This window comes from Oncorhynchus mykiss, chromosome 11, assembly GCF_013265735.2.
Source record: "Oncorhynchus mykiss isolate Arlee chromosome 11, USDA_OmykA_1.1, whole genome shotgun sequence".
Lineage (NCBI taxonomy): Eukaryota > Metazoa > Chordata > Actinopteri > Salmoniformes > Salmonidae > Oncorhynchus > Oncorhynchus mykiss.
Genome location: NC_048575.1, coordinates 10184307 through 10197829, shown reverse-complemented (window position 1 = coordinate 10197829; position 13523 = coordinate 10184307).

The following is a 13523-nucleotide window of genomic DNA, read 5'->3' as shown; positions in this document are numbered from 1 at the left end:
GGAAGAAGCCATTGCTCCATAACTGCTATAAAAAAGCCAGACTATGGTTTGCAGCTTTACATGGAGACAAAGATCGTACTTTTTGGAGAAATGTCCTCTGGTCTGATGAAACATAAATAGAACTGTTTGGCCATAATGACCATCGTTATGTTTGGAGGAAAGAAAGGGAGGCTTGCAAGCCGAAGAACACCATCCCAACCGTGAAGCACGGGGATGGCAGCATCATGTTGTGGGGGTGGCAGCATCATGTTGTGGGGGTGCTTTCCTGCAGGAGGGACAGGTGCATTTCACAAAATAAATGTAATCACGAAGAAGGAAAATGATGTGGATATATTGAAGCAACATCTCAAGACATCTCAAGACAAGTTAAGGCTTGGTCGCAATGACCCCAAGCATACTTCCAAAGTTGTGGAAAAATGGCTTAGGCCAACAAAGTCAAGGTATTGGAGTGGCCATCACAAAGCTCTGACCTCATTCCCATAGAACAATTGTGGTCAGAACTGAAAAAGCTTGTGCGAGCAAGGAGGCCTACAAACCTGACTCAGTTACACCAGCTTTGTCAGGAGGAATGGCCCAAAATGTACCCAATTTATTGTGGGAAGCTTGCAGAAGGCTACCCGAAACGTTTGACCCAAGTTAAACAATTTAAAGGCAATGCTACAAAATACTAATTGAGTGTATGAAACCCACTGGGAATGTGATGAAAGAAATAAAAGCTGAAATAAATAATTCTCTTTACTATTATTCTGACATTTCACATTCATAAAATAAAGTGGTGATCCTAATTAATTTAAGACAGGCCATTTTTACTAGGATTAAAGGTCATGAATTGTGAAAAACTGAGTTTAAATGTATTTGGCTAAGGTGTGTGTAAACTTCCGACTTCAACTCTAAGTAACAAAGTAAAACTATAAGTACAAATCAATTCAAATTCCTTATATTAAGCAAACCAGACGGCACCATTTTCTTGTTCTTTTAATTTACAGATAGCCAGGGGCACACACAGACATCATTTACAAACAAAGAAAAAAACATGTAAAAAGTACATTCTTTTCTTTAGGAATGTCGTTGAAGTAAAAGTAAAAGTTGTGGAAAATATCAATAGTAAAGTACAGATACCCCCAAAAACTACATAAGTAGTACTTTAAAGTATGTTTACTTAAGTACTTTACACCACTGTCAAAATTATCACAACACCCTCATTAAATCAACAGTATGACCTTCAGGAGCCTGTCTTCAACACCGAACCTCATTAAATCAACAGTATGACCTTCAGGAGCCTGTCTTCAACACCGAACCTCATTAAATCAACAGTATGACCTTCAGGAGCCTGTCTTCAACACCGAACCTCATTAAATCAACAGTATGACCTTCAGGAGCCTGTCTTTAACACCGAACCTCATTAAATCAACAATATGACCTTAAGGAGCCTGTCTTTAATGCCGCACCTCACAGTTGGACTGCCGACGTTGTCTACCCGAGGGAATTGTCCGGCTGGCTCCTCCGGCGCAACGTTGCCTGGGCGCCCATCTGCGGCCTGCTAGCCGTTGGCTATCTTATCGGCTGCTATCTGAATAGACAATCTTTATTTTATTTTATTTTTATTTATTTATTTATTTTTCTTCTTGGGCCTCTATAACTATATCTATTGTTTTTATTTTTGTTGTTGTTGTGTGATTTGGATTAATCCCCTCTACCACACGGAAACCCACTAATCTACTGACGGAACGCAAGAGTTGGCTAATAACAGACCTCCATTCTATGCTAGCTTGCTCCTATGCTAGCTTGCTACCGATTTAGCTGTCTAAATCGCCGTGACCCCCAACCAACCTCTCCACTCACTGGACCCTTTTGATCACTCGACTGAGCATGCCTCTCCTTAATGTTGCGATCTACTGCAAAGATAGCCTGCAGAGTTCTGTCCTACTATCCAGGTCTGTACCCAAACAATTTGAACTTCTACTTTTAAAAATCCACCTCTCTAAAAACAAGACTCTCACCGTTGCCGCCTGCTATAGACCACCCTCTGCCCCCAGCTGTGCTCTGGACACCATATGTGAACTGATTGCCCCCCATCTATCTTCAGAGCTTGTGCTGCTAGGCGACCTAAACTGGAACATGCTCAACACCCCAGCCATCCTACAATCTAAACTTGATGCCCTCAACCTCACACAAATTATCAATGAACCTACCAGGTACCTCCCCAAAGCCTTAAACACGGGCACCCTCATAGATATCATCCTAACCAACTTGCCCTTTAAATACACCTCTGCTGTTTTCAACCAAGATCTCAGCGATCACTGCCTCATTGCCTGCATCCGTAATGGGTCAGCGGTCAAACGACCTCCACTCATCACTGTAAAACGCTCCCTGAAACACTTCAGCGAGCAGGCCTTTCTAATCGACCTGGCCGGGGTATCCTGGAAGGATATTGATCTCATCCCGTCAGTAGAGGATGCCTGGATATTTTTTTTAAATGCCTTCCTAACCATCTTAAATAAACATGCCCCATTCAAGAAATGTAGAACCAGGAACAGATATAGCCCTGGATTCTCCCCAGACCTGACTGCCCTTAACAAACACAAAAACATTCTATGGCGTTCTGCATTAGCATCGAACAGCCCCCGTGATATGCAGCTGTTCAGGGAAGCTAGAAACCATTATACACAGTCAGTTAGAAAAGCCAAGGCTAGCTTTTTCAAGCAGAAATTTGCTTCCTGCAACACTAACTCAAAAAAGTTCTGGGACACTGTAAAGTCCATGGAGAATAAGAACACCTCCTCCCAGCTGCCCACTGCACTGAAGATAGGAAACACTGTCACCACTGATAAATCCACCATAATTGAGAATTTCAATAAGTGTTTTTCTACGGCTGGCCATGCTTTCCACCTGGCTACTCCTACCCCGGTCAACAGCACTGCACCCCCCACAACAACTCGCCCAAGCCTTCCCCATTTCTCCTTCTCCCAAATCTGCTCAGCTGATGTTCTGAATGATCTGCAAAATCTGGACCCCTACAAATCAGCCGGGCTAGACAATCTGGACCCTTTCTTTCTAAAATTATCTGCCAAAATTGTTGCCACCCCTATTACTAGCCTGTTCAACCTCTCTTTCGTGTCGTCTGAGATTCCCAAAGATTGGAAAGCAGCTGCGGTCATCCCCCTCTTCAAAGGGGGGGACACTCTTGACCCAAACTGCTACAGACCTATATCTATCCTACCGTGCCTTTCTAAGGTCTTCGAAAGCCAAGTCAACAAACAGATTACCGACCATTTCGAATCTCACCATACCTTCTCTGCTATGCAATCTGGTTTCAGAGCTGGTCATGGGTGCACCTCAGCCACGCTCAAGGTCCTAAACGATATCTTAACCGCCATCGATAAGAAACATTACTGTGCAGCCGTATTCATTGATCTGGCCAAGGCTTTCGACTCTGTCAATCACCACATCCTCATCGGCAGACTCGACAGCCTTGGTTTCTCAAATGATTGCCTCGCCTGGTTCACCAGCTACTTCTCTGATAGAGTTCAGTGTGTCAAATTGGAGGGTCTGCTGTCCGGACCTCTGGCAGTCTCTATGGGGGTGCCACAGGGTTCAATTCTTGGACCGACTCTCTTCTCTGTATACATCAATGAGGTCGCTCTTGCTGCTGGTGAGTCTCTGATCCACCTCTACGCAGACGACACCATTCTGTATACTTCTGGCCCTTCTTTGGACACTGTGTTAACAACCCTCCAGGCAAGCTTCAATGCCATACAACTCTCTTTCCGTGGCCTCCAATTGCTCTTAAATACAAGTAAAACTAAATGCATGCTCTTCAACCGATCGCTGCCTGTACCTACCCGCCTGTCCAACATTACTACTCTGGACGGCTCTGACTTAGAATACGTGGACAACTACAAATACTTAGGTGTCTGGTTAGACTGTAAACTCTCCTTACAGACCCATATCAAACATCTTCAATCCAAAGTTAAATCTAGAATTGGCTTCCTATTTCGCAACAAAGCATCCTTCACTCATGCTGCCAAACATTACCTTGTAAAACTGACCATCCTACCAATCCTCGACTTTGGCGATGTCATTTACAAAATAGCCTCCAATACCCTACTCAACAAATTGGATGCAGTCTATCACAGTGCAATCCGTTTTGTCACCAAAGCCCCATATACTACCCACCATTGCGACCTGTACACTCTTGTTGGCTGGCCCTCGCTTCATACTCGTCGCCAAACCCACTGGCTCCATGTCATCTACAAGACCCTGCTAGGTAAAGTCCCCCCTTATCTCAGCTCGCTGGTCACCATAGCATCTCCCACCTGTAGCACACACTCCAGCAGGTATATCTCTCTAGTCACCCCCAAAACCAATTCTTTCTTTGGCCGCCTCTCTTTCCAGTTCTCTGCTGCCAATGACTGGAACGAACTACAAAAATCTCTGAAACTGGAAACACTTATCTCCCTCACTAGCTTTAAGCACCAACTGTCAGAGCAGTTCACAGATTACTGCACCTGTACATAGCCCACCTATAATTTAGCCCAAACAACTACCTCTTTCCCTACTGTATTTTATTTATTTTGCTGCTTTGCACCCCATTATTTTTATTTCTACTTTGCACATTCTCCCATTGCAAATCTACCATTCCAGTGTTTTACTTGCTATATTGTATTTACTTTGCCACCATGGCCTTTTTGCCTTTACCTCCCTTATCTCACCTCATTTGCTCACATCGTATATAGACTTGTTTATACTGTATTATTGACTGTATGTTTGTTTTACTCCATGTGTAACTCTGTGTCGTTGTATGTGTCGAACTGCTTTGCTTTATCTTGGCCAGGTCGCAATTGTAAATGAGAACTTGTTCTCAACTTGCCTACCTGGTTAAATAAAGGTGAAATAAATAAATAAATAAAAATAAAATCAACAGTATGACCTTCAGGAGCCTGTCTTTAACACCGAACCTCATTAAATCAACAGTATGACCTTCAGGAGCCTGTCTTTAACACCAAACCTCATTAAATCAACAGTATGACCTTCAGGAGCCTGTCTTTAACACCGAACCTCATTAAATCAACAGTATGACCTTCAGGAGCCTGTCTTTAACACCAAACCTCATTAAATCAACAGTATGACCTTCAGGAGCCTGTCTTCAACACCGAACCTCATTAAATCAACAGTATGACCTTCAGGAGCCTGTCTTCAAAACCGAACCTCATTAAATCAACAGTATGACCTTCAGGAGCCTCATTAAATGTCTGTCCGTGATATATTACACACTCAGAGCCACTGAGGCGTTTCCAATGGGGAGATACGCCAACTCTTCCAATATAGAGGGGAGACTTTATGTCCACTGCACCCGAGCTCCGAGTCTTATAATAAAGGAAGATACTACATCTACAACTAGTCAAATAAAGGATGGTACTTCAATCAGTGGAGTACTGGTAGTCAGCTGGTGCTTCCATTTTGACCGGTCTGTCTGAAGTGCCTTATATCTAGGTTTGATTTCCTGTGTTACTTTGGACACTAAGTGCCTCTCAGCCTGAGTTGCTTGCTAGCACTGTCTTAGCCTTGCTACTCTGTTATACTCTGAAGCATCTCCTGAATGGGATATATTATTATTATTATTATTATTATTATTATTATTATTATTATCGTTTAAAGAAACTCAATGGGAATTGTGGGGAAATTATTTTCTATTTACATTTTAGGAATTATTACAGGAGGGTCAGCTTTGTTCATTACCACATGTTGTAACTCACTTTATTGTGTTAAATTTGGCTCCTGGATTGGAACATTTGACTGTGAATGTGTGTATCACAGAGCCCCCTTGTGGATTAAGAAACAAACAACTGGTATACATCTTCTCAGTAGAGGGAGACCAGGGAACAAATTAACAATTATAGGCTTTAGCTTGTTATGAAAATATTATTTGAGTTGGATTAATTATATTTTTATACAAACAACACACATATCTAAGCTACCATTACACACTGTAACTAAGTTTCTAGGACATACCAGTTGTTTACAATTCAACCAAAAGCGGCTAGAGTGACATTTTCTGGGTACAATCCTAGATCTATGACCAGGGGCAACTCCATTCCGGCTAAGGGGGTTCAGAGGTGGTGAAACGGGACAGTTTGGGCAGGAGAGCATCTGGTGTGCCTCATGGCGCTCGGTAACAATCCTCCTCAGTTCTGATTTGTCAGCTTTTCTCACACCTAGGACAAGAAAAAGAAAGAATAGAATGAGTAAAAAGACAGGTGACAAGGGACATATCAAGCTGGTGTGGTGTTGTGTGTGTGTGTGTGTGTGTGTGTGTGTGTGTGTGTGTGTGTGTGTGTGTGTGTGTACATGCATGCGTTTGTCTAATTACCTCACTGGAGGTCTTCATTCAAACTCAGTGTGCTCTTGGAAGAATGGGACAATGTAGGGGTTGAGAACAGCTGGCTTCCTATGGGTCACCTTGTCATACACTTTGTCAGATATTCAGGGTTCATCATCTTGGGTTGATTGGAACCTACAGAATATATGCAATATAGTTATTAAATCAATGGAGGCATTGAACAAATACAAATAAGACAGCTAGATACACCTAATGTACTTCAACCCTATATAACTAATACAACACTGTTATATGCTACGCAATACATCAAATTATTTTATGAGACTCACGATATTTTCCTTTCGTTCTGAGTTTGCATACTACTAGTAAAGTGATCAGGTTTAGCTAAAACACTAACATGGTTAGCGGGGAGAGGCTGTTGTCCGTGCCACCAGGGATCCTTGGAAAGTCCGTACCCAATTGAAGTTGACATTTTAAATGCTTAAGGTTCTGGTTAGGGTATGTGATCATGATCTGATGAGGGGGAACGTAGGGGGTGTAATAATAGGTTATTTAAAATAGTTTTGATTAGGTACCTAGCCATGCAATGTCATAAAGTAGTTAATTTCCTTATTTAGGAAGCTCATTGGATCCCATCCAGGTTGAGGTAAAGTTACTATTTTTTTCTCACAGACTATATGCACAAATTTGTTTATATCCCTGTTAGTGAGCATTTCTCTTTTGCCAAGATAATCTATCCACCTGACAGGTGTGGCATATCAACAAGCTGATTAAACAGCATGATCATTACACAGGTAAAAGGCCCCTCTAAAATGCTCTAATGGTCACACAACACAATGCCTAAGATGTCTCAAGTTTTGAGGGAGCGTGCAATTGACATTCTGACTACAGAAATGTCCACCAGAATTGCCACCTCCAAGGTCCTTTTAGGGAATTTGACAGAACATCCAACCGGCCTCACAACTGCAGACTACATGTATGGCGTCATGTGGGCAAGCGGTTTGCTGATGTCAACATTCTGAACAGAGTGCCCCATGGTGGCGGTGGGGTTATGGTATGGGTAGGAATAACCTACGGACAACAAACACAATTGCATTTTAATCAATGGCAATTTAAGTGCAGATACGGTGACGAGATCCTGAGGCCCATTGTCGTGTCATTCATCTGCCGCCATCACCTCATGTTTCAGCATGATAATGCACAGCCCCATGACGCAAGGATCTGTACACAATTCCTGGAATCTGGAAATGTTCCAGTTCTTCTATGGCCTACATACTCAGCAGACTTGTCACCCATTGAGCATGTTTGGGTTGCTCTGGATCAACGTGTATGACAGTGTGTTCCAGTTCCCGCCAATATCCAGCAACTTCTCACAGCCATTGAAGAGGAGTGGGACAACATTCCACAGGCCACAATCAACAGCCTGAACAACTCTATGCGAAGGAGATGTGTCGTGCTGCATGAGGCAAATGGTGGTCACACCTAATACGGATTGGTTTTCAGAAGCATATCTGCATTACCAGTCATGTGAAATAGATTAGGGCCTAATTACATTTATTTAAATTGACTGATTTCCTTATATGAACTATAACTCAGTAAAATCTTTGCATTTTTGCAAGTTGCGTTTATATGTGTGTTCAGTATACAACCCTTTCCACAGAGGGTTCAACATGGAAACAAAAAGGGTTCTCCTATGGGGACAGCTGAACCGTTTCCCCCCCAAATGTACAGCTAATAATAGGCTAGCTAGTAGCTACTAGCTTTGTTAAGTTTGGTTAGGGGCGAGCTGGATATTCGAAAAATGGCTGGGCACTCCCAAGTGAAAAAAAATGTCTGGGCACTCCCAAGTGAAAAATAAATGGCTGGGCACTCCCAAGTGAAAAATAAATGGCTGGGCACTCCCAAGTGAAAAATAAATGGCTGGGCACTCCCAAGTGAAAAAAATGGCTGGGCACTCCCAAGTGAAAAAAATGGAAGACCACCATGTCAAGTCCAATGATGAGCTCAGGGAGCAGCCTGATCACCAAGGTCCAGCATGTTACATCAGAGAAACGTCCAGCTTGTCCAATGATGAGCTCAGTGAGCAGCCTGATCACCAAGGTTCAGCATGTTACATCAGAGAAACGTCCAGCTTGTCCAATGATGAGCTCAGGGAGCAGCCTGATCACCAAGGTCCAGCATGTTACATCAGAGAAACGTCCAGCTTGTCCAATGATGAGCTCAGGGAGCAGCCTGATCACCAAGGTCCAGCATGTTACATCAGAGAAACGTCCAGCTTGTCCAATGATGAGCTCACAGAGCAGCCTGATCACCAAGGTTCAGCATGTTACATCAAAGAAACGCCCAGCTTGTCCAGCTGAGAGGGACCTGAAGTACATTTCACCAGGAAGAAAATGGAATCAGAAACTTCTCATGAGGTTCAACACAGCATGGAGGAGGCTGCAACTCATCTAAATGGTAAGCTACAACATTTATGTCCCTGGCAGCCTTGCCAGAATTATGAATGAATTGGTTCTCTCTCGTGTAAGCCTACTGGTTGTTTGGCAGATTTTTAAATGTAATGTATAGTTCAGGCCTTTACTTCAATACATATTTTAGATGTAATGTCATTGCTTTTTTTGCGGGTCTAATTGCTATTGATAGACATACAGCTTTGCGTTATTTGATGGGTGTAGGTACAATGACCAATGTAGCCTATAGCTTGTGCTCTGAGGTGATGCTGACAAGGGCTGTGCATTTAACGTTACCCTTTCAAATCAAATACATTTTTATTTGTCACATGCACCGAATACAACAGGTATTACTGGAAATAGCTTACTTACAAGCCCTTAAACAACAATGCAGTTAAGAAAATAGAGTTAAGAAAATATTTACTAAATAAACTAAAGTAAAAAATAAAAAAATCAATGCAAATAGTCCAAGTGGCCATTTGATTAATTATTCAACAGACTTATGGCTTGGGGGTAGAAGCTGTCAAGGAGCCTTTTGGACCTAGACTTGGCACTCTGTTACCGCTTGCCATGCGGTAGCAGAAAGAACAGTCTATGACTAGGGTGGCTGGAGTCTTTGACAATTTTTAGAGCCTTCCTCTGACACTGCCTATTATATAGGTCCTGGATGTTAGGAAGCTTGGCACCAGTGATGTAGTATGCCGTACTCACTACCCCCTGTAGCGCCATGCAGTCGGAGGCCAAGCAGTTGCCATACCAGCCGGTGATGCAACCGGTCAGGATGCTCTCGATTGTACAGCTGTAGAACTTTTTTAGGATCTTGGGACCCATGCCAAATATTTTCAGTCTCCTGAGGGGGATAAGTCGTTGGTGTGCCCTCTACATGACTTTCTTGGTGTTTTTTGTTGGTGATGTGGACACCAAGGAACTTGAAACTCTTGATCAATCAATAATCAATCATTCAAATATATTTACATCAGCCGATGTCACAAAGTGCTGTACAGAAACCCAGCCTAAAACTCCAAACAGCAAGCAATGCAGATGTAGAAGCACAGTGACTGGGAAAAACTCCCTAGAAAGGCTGGATCCTAGGAAGAAACCTAGAGAGGAACCAGGATCTGACCCATTCCACAACAGCACCGTAGATGTTCAACCTCTCTTTTTCTTGTGGTCCACAATTATCTCTTTTGTCTTGCTCAGTTTAGGGAGAAGTTGTTGTCCTGGCACCACACTGCCAGGTCTCCTATCTCCTCCCTATAGGCTGTCTCATCATTGTCGGTGATCAGGCCTACAACCGTTGTGTCGTCTGCAAACTTAATGATGGTGTTGGAGTTGTGCTTGACCACGCAGGGCTGTACAGGAAGGGACTAAGCACGGACCCCTAATGGCCCCCATGTTGAGGATCAGCATGGCAGATGTGTTGTTACCTACCCTTACCAGCTGGGTGCGGCCCGTCAGGATGTCCAGGATCGAGTTGCAGAGGGAAGTGCATCAGGATCATTAAAGAAACAATCTTCACCCAGTTTGAGGTGAGTAATTGCTGTTCTGATGTCCAGAATCTATTTTCGGTTATAAGAGACTGTAGCATCAACATTATGTACAAAATAAGTTACAAACAATGCGAGAAAAAAAAACACAAAAAATAGCACAGTTGGTTAGGAGCCCATAAAGCTGCAGCCATCCCCTTTGGCGCCATTCTTTCATTTCGCTGACTGGGGCTATCCTTCTGTCCATTTTCCAGAATCGATGGTTCTGGTGTGTGATGTTTTAATGAGCACATCTTGGGCTACCAGTCTTTGTGGGGTTTCTCTTCAACATCACGGGTTTTCTTGTGTGCTAAATTACAGTTGTGTATATGGCTGCATTTCAGATTTTTTTTACGAGAGTGCAAGGACAGAGTCAATTGTTGCTTATGTGATCTAAAAAATATAATGAAAGACTGAGTTTCAACAACTTAATAAGGAGTCACTGAAACGTGACAGAATTGTGTGTGGAATTACAAATGACCAAGTGCGAAGCAGATTACTCTGAGAACCAGATCTCCTGCTAGCTAGAGCAATAGACATTTGCCGTGCTAGTGAAGTGAGCCAGAGCCAACTGAAAATGCTTCATTATGAAGTCGAGGTACCCATTCACAAGGTGCATAAGCAAAGGAAAAGACAACACTAGACAACGACCGTGCACAGCTACTAAAAGAGAGGTTGCAGGTAGAATGTTCACGTTGTGGGTAAAAACATGAACCAAAAAAAGTGTCCAGCGTACAGTTAGATGTGCAAAGTATGTCACAGAAAAAAACAGAGAATTCACTGCACTGACAGGGAGATGACAGCAGGAAATGAGTGCATGTTCATTGGGACAATTTAAGTGAAACACAATGTGTAGCTCAGCTAGTGAACATCAATGAGAAAAACCATGAGAAAGAGCAATGGACAGAAACATTGAAAATAAACAACCACAAACTTACTGTTAATCTGGATACAGGAGCTGAGTGAAACATTTTGTCCTTGAGAGAATTGAAAACGCTGAAAGGAAAAGTTAGTGGCAGATTCCATGCAAAAATTCACCTGCAAGCTCGTGACATATTCCGGCCACCAGATAGAGCCAAAAGACAAGAAAACACTCAAATTTCAGTACAAAGAGAAAGTGTTTTAACAGGAATTTCAAGTGCTTGAATACGATGCACCTGCAATACTTGTAAGATCAGCTTGTCTATAAATTGTCTTAATACAGATAATATTCAAGCTTGAACAAAGGTCAGAGACTCACATTTACGGTGAATATAAAGATGTATACACAGGACCTGGATGTGTTCCTGGAGTTCATCACATACAAATAGACCCAGAAGTCACACCACTGGTTCACTCATGCAGAAAAGTACCTGTAGCACTGAAAGGAAAAACTGGAAATGGAACTGAACCCCGTGGAAAACATGGATGTTATCGTCAGGCAACCTGAGTTTACTGAATGGGTAAACAACTTGGTGATAATCGTGAAGCCAAACAAAAGACGGGTATGCATGGACCCACAGGATCTACACAAAGAGAGAGAGAACATTATGCCACTGAAGAGGTAGTTGCTGAAATGCCTAACGCCAAGGTATTTTCAGTAGTTGATGCAAACTAAGGATTCTGGCAAATCCAACTGGATGAAGAGAGCACCCGACTCTGCACTTTCAATACTTTGTTTGGGAGGTATTCCTTCAAGAGACTGCCGTTCGGAATTGTGTCCGATCCAGAGGTGTTCCAGGGGTACCTCTGTTCTGGAAGGTGTCGTAAACATCATGGATGACATTCTTGTCTGGGGTGATGACACAGAGCAGCACGATTGGAGACTGAGACTGCTACTAGACAGACTGAGAAGCATCAACATGAAACTGAATAAGGACAATTGAAAAATCAGAAGGACAGAAATTTGCTACATTGGACAGTTGTTAGGCCTGAAACCAGACTCGGAAAAGTATATTTATGGTGTTATTTCCAGCTTCTGTTGACTCCAAAATGGCGGATATTTCCGCCGTTCTCAGATTAAGCTTTTTCCGTATGATTTTTTTGAAATCTGACACAGCGGTTGCATTAAGGAGAAGTGTATCTTTAATTCTGTGAATACCAGTTGTATCTTTTATCAATGTTTATTATGAGTATTTCTGCAAAATCACAGGATGTTTTGGAATCAAAACATTACTGCACATCTGAACATAACGCGCCAATATAAACTGAGATTTTTGGATATAAATATGCACATTATCGAACAAAATATACATGTATTGTGTAACATGATGTCCTATGAGTGTCATCTGATGAAGATCATCAAAGGTTCGTGATTAATTTAATCTATATTTCTGCTTTTTGTGACTCCTATCTTTGGCTGGGAAAATGGCTGTGTTTTTTTGACTTGGCCATGACCTAACATAATCATATCTTGTGCTTTCGCTGTAAAGCATTTGCGAAATCGGACACAATGGGTAGATTAACAAGATGTTTATCTTTCATTTGCTGTATTGGACTTAATGTCTTAAAGTTACATATTTTTGAATTTTGCGCACTGCCGTTTCAGCCGAATGTTGTCGAGGGGTTACGCTATAGGAACGCCTGCCCTAGAAAGGTTACAAAAGATAAGACACTTGACAGAGAATAGCCAAGAACTAACGCCCGAGGAAGACTTGGGCATGTGGAAAATGAAAGGGGTGATCCTACAAGATAATGTCAGACATAAGGATAATTTACTAATCTTACCTAAGTCATTGTTTAGATATGCAGCAATATTGACACATGGGTAAAAGCTAGGGGACACTATTTTTATGTTTGGAAAAATAATGTTCCCAAAGTAAACGGCCTATTTCTCAGGACCAGATGCTAAAATATGCACATAATTGACAGATTAGGATAGAAAACACTCTAAAGTTTCCAAAACTGTCAAAATATTGTCAGTGAGTATAACAGAACTGATATTGCAGGCGAAAATCTGAGGAAAATCCAATCAGGAAGTGCCTCTTATTTTGAAACCTCTCTGTTCCTATGCATGCCTATCCTCCATTTAAAGGGATATCAACCAGATTCCTTTTTCTATGGCTTCCCTAAGGTGTCAACAGTCTTTAGACATAGTTTCAGGCTTTTATCTTGAAGAATGAGTGAGAAAGATCACATTGCGTAAGTGGATAGGTGGGGGCTCTCAGAGTGAGTTTTGCGCAACAGCATAAAGTGGCCATTGTTTCTCCCTGTCCTATTGAAAAACCT